Raw genomic sequence first — 11,204 nt, 5'->3', positions numbered from 1 at the left:
AGTTTTATATCGTGCATGAAAATTTCACTAGAAACTGCAATAAAGAACCGCTCTTGCATGGATATACTTCCTAAAGTATCGGCAATCTACATCCTGAGGTAAAAAGACTTTATTTAAAAAAAATGATTAAAATAAAAATCAAAAACGAAAACAATGCAATTGGCCATCTCTCCCCAACCTATCGGGTAAGATGGCCATACTACTAGGGGAAATATGGCCAGGGTACAAACGACAACGTAAGGTAAGTATTTATTGGTGCTAAAATGAAACATGAAATCATCATTAATTAATTCAAAAAATAAACAGTAAAAACCAGTAGGTAAGGAATAGTTTTGCCCTCTAGGGTTTTTCGCGGTATGCCGAATGTCATGGAAGCCTGTCTGACGGAGGAATTGTTCTGGTTCACAGCTTCGATAGCAAGTATCAAATCATTTTGGCTCCAATTGCCACGGCATCGAACGTGCTTCGGGGTATACGTTCTTGGCATCTACGAAGAACAAAAATAATGCAATTAACTACATGGCCACCACACCCAGAGAAAACATGGCCATCTATCCCTTTTGTCTGGGAGAGATGGCCATAGCAGGTTTGCAGCGACATAACTACAGCACCAACCGGAACTATAGGTTAGGATCATCTCTAAAGTTTCTACTTCCACAAAAAAAAATACCTGCAGCATGAAACTAACATGTATCATATGCTATCATATAATGTTTTGTATGTGGTTGAAAAATATTCAAGCCAATGAAACAATCAAAGTTATTTTATACTTACATTGAACAATCGTGGTGCGTAATACACATGCTACACAGCAAACTGATGCCACTAGGATCTATATTACAGCACCAGCAACGCCATCGATCGTTAAACATTGGAATTATTTGAGTGGGCCATCTTCCCCATATGGCCATCTTCCCCCGACTTACCCTAACCGTTTAGTTGGTATAACTGATATGCATTAAACACGAATAATTTTCCGAATCTGCAATGTAATAAACATTCCCAATACAAGATAAATACACTACATAAATAAATTACCAACCTTATTGAAATGTAAATTGTCATTTCTACCTTCAAAGTGAATTTCAACATTGAAATTTTTGTCCATAATGAATTGGGCGAGTACATTTCCGATTTTCTCTTTACGTACGGTAATAACACGTCTTCATTTACTAAATTGATCCTCTTAATGTTACGCCATTGCTTGAAATCTACGTATTCTTTATGATATCATATCGCGCCCTGGTTTTTTCTGGTAGCAAATCGACATTTGCAGCCATGGAATCTGCTAATACGTCTGGAGGAATATTGATATTTTCCTTCAATTTCGTCCATACTTTTGGAAAAGCGTCGTACAGTTTCTCTCAGTATACGTTTTTATTAAATTGTTTATTTTTAAGTCCATGACAACCGCTAACATGTGACCATAAGCATACCATGATCAAGATAATTATTATATTTTACTATGCGAAAAGTTTGCATCTTTATGAAGTCAAAATATATAATTTCCAGATGATGGGATCACGAAAAATCTTGAACGACACACGGCCGATACGCAAATAACGGACTTGGTTGATTATAAACCTCGGCTGACGCCTCGGTTTACAAACTTCAATCGCGTCCGTTATTTGCTACATATCGGCCTTATGACGTTAATAACTATTTTTTTTACATAGTGACGAAATTATCGGACTTTTTTTAACGAAAAATCGTATGGAAAGTGGTACTTTTTTCACGATTTTTACTATGCGTTTCCATGGAGTTTAGTCCTGTCTATGAACAATAGCATCCATTTTTGAGTGACAGTAAATCGCGAATGTCAATAAAATTATTCAATTGTGGGTTATTATGGATCACTATGCAAAAAAATTTCGTGTACAACACGTGTTGAAAGTGTCTTTTTTCCATGAATTTGCTTGATTAACTCGGGCTCCGCTCTCATTAATCAAACTGCAAATTCATGAAAAAAAGTATCACTTTCAAAACTAGTTGTACAAATAACTATAGCGGCAGGATGCGTAAAATTAAGAATTAAGAAATTCCTAGCTCTCCTTTCCAAAAGGAGGATTTGCAAAACGATTGTTTATAGTAATCCTGACACGTATAAGTATTCCCGACATGCGTTTATATTGCATAATTCTCCTCATAAAGTTTAGATAACTACAATCTTTCGAATTTGACGTTAATTTTAAAATGAAAAAAATTAAGGAGTTAAACTAAACTGCGCTGTCGGAAGATTCTTATTTTGCTACGTATTAATTACTCAGAATATATTATTATTATTCAAGTATAAAAGCATATAGAAAAGTGAAGACAAATTTATCTTATTTTCATGGTGTTAGGTCAATCGTCTTCTTGAGAATATAGGGAGTAGTACATGTACAAGTCAGTTGAGCCTTGCAACATTAACAAAGTTTTGACGAGCAATCCTATTTACAAAGACAAAGGACGATATCTAGAGCAGCCTTCGGAATTAATCTAACGTTGTGAGAATGGGAATGTAGCCATTTTCAATTCCTTCCCCAGGAAATCAAGGATAGATATACTAGTCTGAGCGACATTTCAGAGTTTAGGGTCTCATCTTGCGATTTACACCTGATATGCCGTAATTAGGGAAATGGACGAAATGCTAGAAAAGATTAGATGGAATCCCAAGAGAATGGAGTTCAGAATTGTTAGATCTAAAGCTTCGCAGCTCCTGAAACCTGGCAATACTTCTCCACTCTGGGAAGTCCTACTTGATTAACCGAAATGGGGCCAGGGACGTGCGCATTCTTCCAAACGGACGTCTGGTCTGCTTGCCAAAACAGAAATAATTTAATAATTACACGATATGAACAAATTTAAACAGTAGCCATACAGTACTATGAAAAAAAGGTTTCCACTTTTACGCACTTTGACGTTAGAAAAACTATGGAATCATTGTTTAAACATTTGTTCACTATTATTATCGTGCCGTACCTCCATCAGGAATAACATTATAATCCGTTTTTAGATCGAAAAAATCGGTCGCATGAGTGAAAAGATCAACATTTTCGGAAATTGGCCGCCATCTTGAATTCTGAACTTCCTGTTCAGATTTCGAGATGCCAACATCGATATTCGTGTTCAGCAGGTCCAAATTAGTAAAAACGCCTATTTGGCCAAATGTTGTCTGAAATGCCCCTAGAACCTGTTAAAACGCTGCTTTTTATAAAAGTGAACCAGTCTATTAGACCCCGCACAATAAATACTTTCCGCTTGAAAAATTTTAATTAATACAAAATTGTTCTGAATGCTTGATGATTTTGAAAAATTACAACCCTGGCTCTTAAAATCTGAACAAGTGTTATTTGTAAAGTTCATTAAGATTACCGCAGAAAACTGGAAAACGTTTTATTGGATTATCAACCGGAGTCTCGGTTATTTCTTTATGAAAGCGTTTACCTTTTATTTTAATCTACCCTTCGGTAGACGTAACTCATCCCTTTATTTGCTCTTTAATTTAATAATTTGGATTCAACTAGTTAATTTTATTCCAAATAAAGTGCTTGCAAACACCTAGCGGGTTAACGTTCAATTTCTCTTGAGATTTTGCGGAATGTAAAATCCGAATTGCAAACGTTATTCATTTTGATGGTCGATTTGACAAAGTCAATCTACCCGAACCCTTCATTTGCGCTCGGTAAAGTGAAAAATTTTGTAGCCGCCAATTATGGAATTATTCTCCTTCACATCCAATCAGCAGAGATCAATCAAGCGGTGATTGTTTATTATTAGGTCAAAACGAGGCGAATAAATGAAATTCGTGTATTGATTGCTGCTATCATTAACATGCTATTATGTTGCATTTAAAGGGAGTGTCGTTACTCACAATTATACGTAATTGTTTTACTTCCTCCCCAAACTGACAATGAAACAACGGTGTTCTTTATTGTTTCAGTAACGACAGTGAGTTGGGATGCTTTACGCATGAACCTGTTGCAACTTGTGGTCTTTTTCTCTCCAGAACGTCTATTTTGGTAATTGGATATAGTTTTTCCTTTGATATATTTTCCAAACACGTCCCGAAATGACTCTGCCGTTGACAATTTCATGCTCCGAATCCTATATTGACTTTTGTTCCTTTTCTTATCTGTTTTCGTTACAGTACAGCCTACCTGACACCGGACTTTTGTTTTCAATTGAAGGTATAAGGCCTTTCGAATAAGCATTCCGTTCTCTACGAAGGTAAACATCAGCGACACGTGCGACGGCGGCACTCGTGCTGGCATCATTTCAATTGGATATTGTTTTGGAATAGGCAAGTACGTTGTGATTGTGGGAAATTTGTATGGTAATTTTTCCTCTCAAATAGAAATGTTTTCCTAAAACCGTACACGTTGTCTACGCCGTTTCATAAAGAGAGAACAGAGCTTGTTTTAATTAATGCACATAAATTTCAAATGAATGTGGTAGGATTATAAGTCCTAATGATATAATCCAGGTCGGTAATCCTAGTAATACCTACGAATGAAAGCCAATGAAGACACGCATAAAACATTCTAGATCCTGGCAGGACGCTGCGGATTATCATTTCCTGGCATCCCTTCATCCTACACGGCAATTTAGACCCGTCTTAAGCTGGCTATTTACAACAAATATACTGAAATATTTTAGCATCTACGGAAAAACGTTTTTATCTTATCAAGGATGAGTTTGTAGCGACGCCTTAAAAAAAATGGTTTGACATAGACATTACAACTGTTACACTCTGTTACATCTGGGGAATTTGTCAAATCATGAGTTCTTTATCGTGAATCTATCGACAAGTGATATTATTTGTGATAGTACTTCACTTACCACTCTTCTTCAGTCTCGAATAATCATTGATCTCACGTCCACTTTCTGCATCCATTTTGCCCTTGGTCTTCATGTTGCCCTTATTACTTTACAATGTGTCTCTCCATTTGGATTTCTGTTACGCGTAAATCGGCGATATTCTCGATGCATCGAAGAACGAGGAGGAGCACACCGACCGCCTACAAAAACTGTTCCAGTGACTGAACGATAACGGAATGGTAATAAACGTAGATATAAATGCCACTTCCAAGAGAAACGGATACAGTTCTTATACTACCAAGTAACTTCTCAATCATACTACCAAGAGATTTCCTGTACCCCGGAACCGTAAAGAAATTTCGCCAAGGAAATAAGTTTTATGCCAATAACAAGAAATTACGCACCAAAAAATAAAAAGTAATGGTATTTGTTAATATCGTTAAAAAATTATTAGTATGCCTTCAAAACCATAATTTTCCCAATTAGCTAGGGTTTTTAAAGGAAACAAAAAGACACAACGTATGGGTAAATGTGCTTCAGCAGGTCACGTGTACAATCTGTGTTCTGTTAACCATTTTGACGTTCCTATTTTTGTGTTAATATATCTAATGTACCGTTGGAACGACACGTATGTCTTAATTAGTAAAAACTTTTAAAAACGTAGGTGTGTAAGCATATAATTTATCTTAATTTCAACGTTCAGCGCAAACTTTAAAGCGCTAAAATTCACACGATTTCCTGCTTCTACAATCTAATTTCACAGAAAAATATTATATTCAAATAATTCTAGTACTTAGTTTGTAATAAGATGCAAACTCGGATTTAAAATTCGTAGTTATTCGCACGAATGAGCACAGTCGCTGAAAACGCGAATGCTTCTTTAAGTTTTCATGCCATTGCTGCTTAGAACTGAAGCGGTACCTTTCAAAACCTAAATTGAATCATTCCATTCTAAATAAAGTGATACGGTTTCTATTTGGTAGCATGAAGAATTCATGATATTGCAGATGAGATGTGAATTGCAAGTCAGTTTGATATCGGACCGGTTTCCTCAGGAGTGCCTTGTTATTTTTATTGATTTACCCTATAAAGAAAACAACCTTGTTAAATTGACACACGTAACGGGGAAACGTAGCCATTTAGCCCACGACCATTTTATTGCATCGGTATATATTAAAAACGGTATCGCTGCATGCCAGCTTGGCATTAAACACGGGATAATAATTAAAATTCTTGTATATGTTGGGATGGTTTTACAACCCTTCAATATTGTGTTTGCGCCTAGCTTTAAAAAGTTTCCACTAAAACATTTGGAACATGCTTCAATTAAAATTTTAATCTAAATTGCAATTCCCCCGTTCATAAACCGGGCTTATGCTCACGTACAAAGTTCCGTTCGTTTGAAGGTAAATGTTATAAAATTTGCAGTATTTAATTAGGGCTTTGTATTAAAACTTAACAATTATTTTTATTCCGCCTTAATATAGATGGACAAAAATGGCTTCTGTTTAACTAATTTATTATACACGATAAATGTTAGGAAGGCCGCGAGTACCGTTTCGGTACTCAGTTGTTTGCCTATTTCATTTAAAATTTATTATTTTATCCGCTACTCTCACGAGCGCTTGTATAGAACTTAAATAATCCAAGCTTTTGGTCTAGGATGTGAACGTTTTATTTAAATCAGTTTAAATATCTCATGAGTTTAGGAATGCGAATTAGGTACTCCAGTTGAAGCTTGCTTGCCGCTTATTTAAATATTGAGAAATGTTATGGCTTCCTTTTCAATTACAACTGTGCATATTCACAAATTGATGTTGAAAATCTACGTTGGTTTCCAGTTTCTGTTAGAAACTTGTTTGAAGTTTCAGGTCTTCTGTGTTTCAAAATAAATTTGTGGCAATGCTGTGTGCGAGAAAGGTATCAGTTAATCTATAGATAATTCTATTGAGGGTGGTTTATACTATGAACACAGAAAATGCAGGATTTGTCAGATACAAGTAAATAATCTAATAGTAAGAATATTCAATAATAATGTTTGTGATTTCGGTATAATAAGAAGGGGATAATTTGAAACGGCAAGAAATTTAACGACATGTAACCGAATACACCACCAGAATGTCGTGTTATCAGCAAATACAAAACATTGAGGAGACGTCGGATTTTTCGCCTCTTGTGACACTTCGCCCACGGACTTTTCGCCCCTTCTGACACTTTACCCTCGGACTCCTTGTGAGACTTTTCCCCTAAAACATTTCGCCCCTAAATTGATTCTAAATTTTGGCATTTGTTTATGCTTCTTGTAGATGAATTCCCATATCAACATTGATTAATGTAATTATAAAATGAACCTGAATAGTTGATAATATTCAAATATTGTTAATATTGAAATACATTTAAAGATTACTTGCTTATTATTCGATTAGGTACCTGATATCAAAATTCATAATCACGCCTATGGAATACACGATGTAAAATATAATACGCAAAGAGGCACTTCAAATATGACAAAAATTCAAGGTAACATTGAGGGGCGGAAATTTCCTCGCAAGTAATGTGTGATTTTCCTGACTTTTATGTAAATAACTATTAATTTATAAGAATTATGTAGTATAAAATCCTCATGAAGTTTATTCCAGGTTTTATATCTCAAATCATTTATTGCTTTGGTCGGTGAAACTAACGTCCTTATTGCAGATTTTGCAAGTTTTTCAACAGGCCCAGCGCAATTGCATCAGCTGTAAAACAGGCATGAAGAAGAGTCAGTGAACAAAAACAAATTATTCAGGAAGCAAAATAATTCGATTTTCTTCGAATTGCTTTTATTGCGGCAAAAATGCAGAAAAAAGAAATAATAAATATGTTTTAACTAAAACAGTTGAGCATAAGGAACCAAAAGAGAATATTTTAGCAACATTAAAGAGAAGCAAGAAGACAGATTTAAAAAAAATCTTATTAGCATGCAACAGGTTGATTTATCATGTCAAAAACCGTGTATATCTTAAAACTGATTTGCTCGAAGAAGAAGAAGAAATAATATTTTTTTATTTTTGTTTATTAAAATGTCTTCCCGAAAATTTTGCTAGCCCGCGCACCTCTACGATGGAAAATAAAATAGATTTTTCATCCCCTTGAAAAAGAGTGTTTTTTTTTTCAGAAATCGTGAGATCTTGGAAACGGTTCAACTTTACGGGCCCAAAAAAATTTTCTCCTTTTTATCATAAAACAAGCTTTTCTTTAATTTTTAAACCACTGCGATTTTTTTCGCAAAATAAAAATAAAAAACGAAAAAGCAGTTTCTCCTGTTTTTCGGAGGTTATGTGAAAATAGTGCACATACCAAAGTTGTTCATTCTTTTTATTCTCTGTAACTTTTACATTTAACATTTTCGCCTTAAATTAATACTTGTGCCACAACTTCCAAAATACCACTTTCCACTCCTTTCAACCCCCGGGAATTCACTAAACTAAACTAACCAGTGCCATTATATTTATATTCATATTCGAGCCGGATTAAAAGTCGTGTTTCAAAATATGAGCCGAGTGTCAAAAAATTCCCATACTGAAAATGGTATGCGATTCTTCGTATCTTGTTCTTTAGTTTGCTAAAGAACGAATATTGGACAGCACATATCTAACGTGCATCTAAACAACATGTTTCAATTGTAGAAAATCTTAAATTCACCTTCATTAGATTGACATTCCTAATCTGATGAATTGCAAAGATTGACAATAGCAAAATGTAATTCTGAAGTCTCTAAATTTCCAAACGAATCGTAGCCGGACTGTACGTAGAGTTTAGATACGAACTTGGTATAAAAGCTGCCAATAAAACAACTCATTCAGAGTGAAACTTTAAATGAGTAAGTTTGGATGCCACAATAAAAATATTGCACAAACTTATATACTTTTGGGGATGTTTCAGAGAGCTTTTAATAGTAGTGCTATAAAGGTGTAACAACTTTAATAGAATTAAAATCTCAGTTGCTGCATCGTTTCAGGGTAAGTCTGTCGATGTTTCCACTAGAAATAACGGCCGTGTATTAAGAATAAAATGCGTGACAATAAAAAATTAATGAACTCAAACACGTCCTCGCGAACTGAACAATATTTAAATTACAGTAGCTTCCGGCGCTTTCCATGAACACTTAAGTCGATATTTTTGAAACGGAAATTGAATCGCTCTCATTTTCTATACACATAAGCGGCTTGAGTCTTGCCCAGAACAACAAACGCACAAGTGATAACCTACAAATTGTCGCCCTTAAGCGAAAATTTTATCATGCATAAACATCCTTGCATGTATTATCTTTTATGCTTTCAGTAAAGCCATACTCCAAAGTTATCATACAAAACAAACCCGTTTAATCACGGTAGGTACATACAAAGTGTTTTGAATTTATGGAGTAAAAGATTTCAATCGGAGATTAATGCGAAAAGAGGTGTCAGCATTGTCGCAGATTATTTTGGGGGGTAATTTGAAATTCAGATTGTACATTTTAGTATCCATTCGTTAATTTCTGATAAGAGTCTGCTTGTTTATATACATTTATTTATGAAACTGTTCCCAATGGAAGCTTTAAGTTCCCATATACGAGTAGAATAGTGTATTCATAGGCGGTAACCGTACAGTAACTTGAAGGGCGCACAAAAAGTTGTAGGTAAATGTCTGTCCAACTGACGAAGGTTTTTACTAGACAACATTTTCTAAGTTCGTCTGATACAACTATCTTTGTTACACTCGCGACACAATCAGGTATGAACATTAGGGCTTCTAACGATTTGGCTTAGGAGCTTCACCTCCAAAAGTCAAAGTCAAAAGTCCTTAATTTTGTATCACGTGCAGGACTTTCTACGGATATAACTAGGTTACGGTAGTATGAATGGAACTGATTTTTTTACAGACTAATGATAGGTACTGCTAATGACTTGACAGTGTTTATTTTTTATAATTAGAGAAAAAATGAAAAAAAGAAACACCGTCAAGTCATTGGCAGTACCTACCATTAGTCTGTAAAAAAATTCATCCAACCGTAACCTAGTTATATCCGTAGGAGTTTCGTGAAAAAACGACTGTTAAATATAAAATTTAAAATTTATTTTATCGCTTTGCCTATTTTATTATCTATAGGTGCAGCGCATAGTGCAGTTTTAAACTCTCACTTGGAGAATATTCGCTTTAACGCTACACACGCCAATTGCATCAAGTTCAGTTTTGTTTGTATTAATTATTGTTATACGTTTATACGTCAATTTGACACAAATCCTTTCTTTCCAATCCTTTAACTTGTGTATAAACCATCAGAGACAAAATATTTGGAGGTAAGTCATTTTTTTATTATTTTATCACTCTAAAATATTAATCAAAATTACAGTCCGCTTTTCGCTTTTGTTTAAAATCCTTAACACCGACCAAGACTTGTTTTTATAGAGTTTGGTAAGCATGTATTTCATCAAAAGTGATCAAAGTACACTGGGTGTTCGTGTATTAATTATGGCGGGCAGTATACATTTTTTCAAACTTTGAAGGCGCCTGGTAAAGTGTAGGGCCCCACTAAATGATCTGGCTTATTGATTTTTTCGCTCTATAAATATTACATTTAAAGGTGTAAAAATTTGAAAGTACCTCAAGAACATATTTGAAAAAAAATTCCTATCTTTAAAAATATAAGGGTTGATTTAGCCCCACTACTCCTCGCCAGGTCTGGAATTGAGTGTTGAGTATTATTGGAGAAGTATTGGGCAAGTTTTCAGCGTGCCTCAAATACCTACCCAAAAATGTCTACCAGCTCTCCTACTAAAAAGCCAAAACCTCGAACTTAAAATCTAATCCTGCCAACTTCTAGGGAACAAAAGTTGCAATGAGAAGGTGGTTGTTTTATAAAATGATTTAAATAAACCAATAAAGAATTAAATCTGGGTATTTCGGTTTTTTCGAAAGTATTCGGCATTCGAAGCAGTTTTAGATTCGTGTGCAAATTTGCCTTTATTTATTCGACTTCTTATGTCTTATGGTTTCCAAGATCCCACCGGTCACCCTGTCACGGTCAGCCTTTACAATGTCTTTTCAATCGATTGCTTGAAATTATCGTTGTATTAAGTACGTAAAATTAAACCCAAGTTCAACACAGGAAATGAAAGAAATAAGCATTATACGAAAAGTATAGGCGTGTTTGACGACGCATACGCTTAGGGTGCTTTTTCACCAATTTTAGAGAATACCTGCTAATATTGAAAGCCAGAGATAGTATCTGAAAGCACGCAGCTTATAAATGCGTGTTATGCTGAAGTGGCAGTATTTCAATTTTTGTCTCGGTTTTCCAGTAAAATTTCCACCACATTAGCCCATAAACAACCCACCGTTTTCTTTTTAATATGGAAGGTTTAGCTAATACACATAGCCAA

At 34.9% G+C, this 11,204-nt stretch overlaps 1 long non-coding RNA gene across 1 annotated transcript; it reads right to left on the bottom strand.

Moving 5' to 3' along the window:
* Positions 1-237: 237 nt before the first annotated feature.
* LOC116175156 lies at positions 238-921 on the bottom strand. The gene is made up of 2 exons (XR_004146257.1): positions 775-921; positions 238-487 (listed from the first exon to the last, which is right to left on the bottom strand). It is a non-coding gene; the product is annotated as an uncharacterized LOC116175156 (long non-coding RNA).
* Between the last annotated feature and the right edge of the window lie 10,283 nt (positions 922-11,204).

This window comes from Photinus pyralis, unplaced genomic scaffold, assembly GCF_008802855.1.
Source record: "Photinus pyralis isolate 1611_PpyrPB1 unplaced genomic scaffold, Ppyr1.3 Ppyr1.4_LG6, whole genome shotgun sequence".
NCBI lineage: Eukaryota > Metazoa > Arthropoda > Insecta > Coleoptera > Lampyridae > Photinus > Photinus pyralis.
Note: the sequence above shows the minus strand (reverse complement) of the source record. Positions and strands in the feature narration are given on the sequence as shown.